This window comes from Merops nubicus, unplaced genomic scaffold (genome assembly GCF_000691845.1).
Source record: "Merops nubicus isolate BGI_N331 unplaced genomic scaffold, ASM69184v1 scaffold15101, whole genome shotgun sequence".
Taxonomy (NCBI): Eukaryota; Metazoa; Chordata; class Aves; order Coraciiformes; family Meropidae; genus Merops; species Merops nubicus.
Window position 1 is genome coordinate 305 of NW_008590372.1, and position 4568 is coordinate 4872.

Here is a 4568-nt window from a genome sequence, read left to right on the forward strand (position 1 = left end):
CATAAGGACCCGATAAAAAACTCAAAAAAATTAAACACAAACCTATCAAAACAAACCCAACCCCACCAAAAAAAAGACAAAACTCCACGAACCACCAAAACAAACCGCTCAAAAAAGCCAAAAATATCACGAAACAACAAAACTAACAAACCCAAAGCCAACAAAAAAACAGATGCAGACTCACCCAAAGATAACAAACTCCCAAACCCTGTAGAACAACAACAAAAAAATCCCAACTGAAAACCCCAAAGCAAAAACAAAAAAGTAAAAAAAAACACCAAGAAACAAACCCAAACCTCCCAGCAAAACCCAAAACCACAACAAAAATGAAATTTGCAGGGAATAAAGAACGAATTCAGCCCAGGAGCACCCAATAGCACAGCAAGGTGACCTTCTGGCCCAGAAACAACCATGGGGAGCTGGTAATGTCTCAAAATTAAAGGCCCAAATCATGGACACCAGGTACAGAAGGTTCCCTGGGATCAGCAGCAAAATTTGGTGTCGATTTTTTTTACAGTAGATGTAAATTTACTCCTCCTCCAGAACTGCTGTGGATGGATTCTCCATATCAAAAGCTCAGTCTTCAGGTTGCAAAGCATGTACAACCTGAACTCATTGTGGACCCAATGTGGACCCAATAACATAGACCCAACAAATTGGACCCAAAATCATGAACCCAACAACGCAGACCCAACATGGACCTACCATGGGCCCACCATGCCCATCTAAACCCCTGCCAACCTGCTTCACCTACCTCACTGCTCGGCAGGTGAGGGACCCAGGGGCTGGTGTGGCTTTTCTCCTGCTGCCAGCCATGGCTTGCAGCCTGCTCCCTCACGTTTCAATGTCATGGAACAGGTCTCACTGCATTTTGGAGAGTACAAGTGGTAATGGCTGCCCCTGCAGCACAGGGAGGGTGGAGAAAAGCTCCTGGTGAAGTGACAGCCTGAGAGCATATGGTGAGTCAACAGAAAATCACAGGAAAACAGTTATTCCTGTGTGTGAGCCTGTGAACACAGAAATTAGGGTTCATTACTGTCAAAATGTCCAGTGGAGGCAGTGAGTAAATTTGTCATGTGACAGGAAGGAAGAAAGAGAACAAAAGAGCAGGAAAAGAGAATGGGAAAGAAAAGAAATCCTCAGTCTTTGCTTTCACTGCCTGGTCAGAGCCTGATCTGGAGAAACCTGGTGGCCCTGCAAGCCCCATGGCTTCCACACAGCCATGAGAGCTCTTAGGGACCCTGAGACACCTTGCACCTAAATCAAGTCTGAGTCTGACTGTTGATATTATTTATACTATGTGTGAGGAAGCAGTGTTTATGTTCACACAGAGCCTGCATTTCTGTGGAGGAAAGCACTTGAAGATGACATTTCATACCAGCATAGTCCTCCACACACTCAATAACACAAATAAATTAAACACGAGGTGCAGCCAACTTCAGGAAAAAAGATAAATTACCTTATCTAACCAGCTGTACTGGGAGGAGCAATAGGCACAGGAGATGCTCATCCCAGAGCCTGTGGAATTTGCTCATAAGGGTCCTCCCAGATCCACAGATGCTTCGGAGTCCAACTGCAAGGCTGGGCCCTGAGAGCTGGAAGTCACAGAGCATAAATATGATGTTGCATTAAAAATTTAAAAAGGCTAAATATGAGTTTTATCTTGATAGCGCGCAGTCAATTTTTAATAGACTCGTTTCTCAGAAAGCAGGCACTTCCAATTCCACCCAAAGAACCCTTCAAAATCTCTCTTTTATCGATGATGGGTTTCACTGAATTATTCACCAGATCACAGCTGCCAGAGACTTTGAATACACACCTGACAGGACTGTAACAGAGAGGAACCTTCTCCTGTGGGCCCGTCAGCAGCACTGCAGGTGCTCTGGGGTGATCCAGTCTCCTTCCAGCACAGCACGGACTTGTGGGCTGGGGAGCAACACCCCTGAGTCACCCTTGGATAGGCACTGTTCTCAAGAAATGAAAAATAAAGACCATTTTCGGAGAGATCTTGCACTCAAGTGCATGAAGGTGGCCTCCAGAAGAACTACAGACGCTTAAAGGCAGCCCTGTTGTACAGCAAAACAATCCTAATTGTAACAATCCTGGAGTGCTATGGGAAATGATTCCCAGTTTGGACACTGGGCTGGTAGGCAGGTGTCCTGTCCTCAGCTGTGTCCTGCCAGGAGGACATTCAAGCAAACTGAAAGACAAATCTAACAACCCTTATACATACAGGTTAGATCTTCTGCTTGAATGCAACGAAACTTCCTGGCACAGGGTTGGTTACAAAGTGGACTTCTATTTTCAAAAGAAATTGGATTTTCTCTTTTCCAAGACACAGGAAAATTTATGTTTTCCAATCCTTCAGAGGACTGTGGAATTTTTTTTTTTAATTTGTATATTTACTGTGAATTGCAGGTAGAACATCCACTGAGACTGGAGTCTGGCTGCACTGGGCACAGCAGAATTTGAGACTCTCAATCTAAACACAATAGGTGGACAGAGAGAAAAGTGACAGAAAGCAGTAAGAGGGTAAGGGATTTGCCTGGGGACAATACCCTTTCAGAATAAAATTTGCTGCTGGGGAGCACCTCACCATGCAGCCAGCTGCAGCAGCAGAAGGGGCAGGTTAACCAGGTGAGCGTGGGTCCTACCTGTCCTGGTACTCCAGGGAGGAGCCGTTCAGAAGATGATTTTCTTTGTGCATCACTCGGGCCAGCCACTAGCACTGGGCTTTTGTTTTGTCTGGCAAGCCAGGTTTTGTCATAATAAAATTAATGATAACCACCACTACAAGCAATCCCCTTCCCTCAACTGTTCTCCAAATATATTATAGCTCCTTTTCAGTCTGGATGAATTATTTACATGCCGTCACTGCTGTTACTGTTTTCCTTGCCTTTTTGCCCTGTGTCACCATCCCTTTCATCCACAGGCAGGCTTTGGAGACCTGCTGGCTGCTGTACAGCGTTAGTAATAACCATCACTGTGAAACTCCTGCTGTTGACACTTTGAAATCAGACCATTAGCGGCAGTCGAAGTGCTGCCTGCAGCTCAAGGATCCACGGTGGGAGCAGCCTCCTGGGAGCCCGATTTCATCACAACCCGTCTGAACGCAACGGCGAGCGTCTGCCAAATTTCACATCTAAATAGATCAGAAGGAGAGAAGGAAAAAGGCAGGCAGGGAGCAGGAGAAAGCGACCAAACCAGGATTAAACCCTACATTATTGCCAGGGAGAGGATGACAAATCAGTGTCGAATTGCTCCAGCAACTGTTGCTGGAGTTCCCGCGAATGCTTTTCATGCAGGCTCGCCTCTGAAGGAGACAGACACACTGATCTGGGTCCCTGGTGGGGCTGTTAAAACACTCACCACCACAGCACAGCAGCAAGGGCACGAGATCTGAGGGTTGCACCAGCCCCAGACACTCCTGAGAGCTATTCCCACCTCTGAAGCTGCTTCGTAAGATCCTTCGCTGCTCTGATGTGGGGAAGGGTGGAGGGGAGGGAAGGGAGAGGGGAACTTCCCTCAGCACCTTCATTTGCAGGGCTGAGGCACTGAGGACCCCGGTAGCTGGTCTCCCTGCGATGGATTCGGGTGTGATTTTTCCCTCTGCAGCAGCACTGCGTTGCAAAACCCCCCACCCTGCAGCTCTTCACCTGCCAGGGCCGTACCACCTCGGGCAAGCCAGCATGACCACACCAGAAATTATTACCTTGGGCAAGGCCCAGTACCTGACTGGCACCGGGGGACAGAGGAGGGAACCCCTGCTGGGCAGGGCTGCTCACGGCCGGCAATGGCGCCGGGAGCCTGGCCAAGCGGGCAGGCCCGGGCCTGCTGTGCCATGGAGACCTCGCTGAGGGCGGGAGCTGAGGCAAGAGGGGAGGAAAGGGAATGGGAAAGGCAGAAGTGAGATGGAAAGGAAGGTGCTGAGGGGAAGAGAGGTGAAGGGAGAAGGTGAGGTGGAAGGGAAGGTGCTGAGGGGGGGTGGAGAGGGAAAGCAATGAAGGGGGGATGGAGGGCAAATCCTGAGGGGAAATGGAGGGGGAAGGCACTGAGGGGAAGAGCTGAGGGGAGGTGGAGGGCACACAGGAGAGGAGATGGAAGGGGAAGGCAGGGAGGGAAGATGGAGGGGGTCATGGACACCGGTGAGCTGCTGACGTCCTTCCCTTGCTCCCTCCAGGCACGGGGCCAGCTGCCAGGGGCCATGCCAGGTCTGCGGCAGAGCCCCGCAGGCAGGAGAGCCGCACGGGCCGGCGGCGGGGGACGAGGGGCTGCCCCCACCCCCCTCCATCGCAGGCCCCTGCCACGAAGCCACCACGGAGAAAGAAGCAGCAGCAGCTGCCACACAGAAGTGCCACCACCACCAGGGCAGGTGAGCTGGGCTGGCCACCGTGGCAGGCGTGGGCAAAGGCCACCGTGCTCCCGGGAGCCATCCTCAAATCCCCCACGCAGGGTCTGGACAGGCCTCGGGAAGGAAGGGGGCACGGGGCAAAGCCACCTGCACACCAGGCTGGTGTGTGAGCCCTGCCCAGAGAGGCAGGGCTGTGCCGGGGGGCAGGGCCAGCACA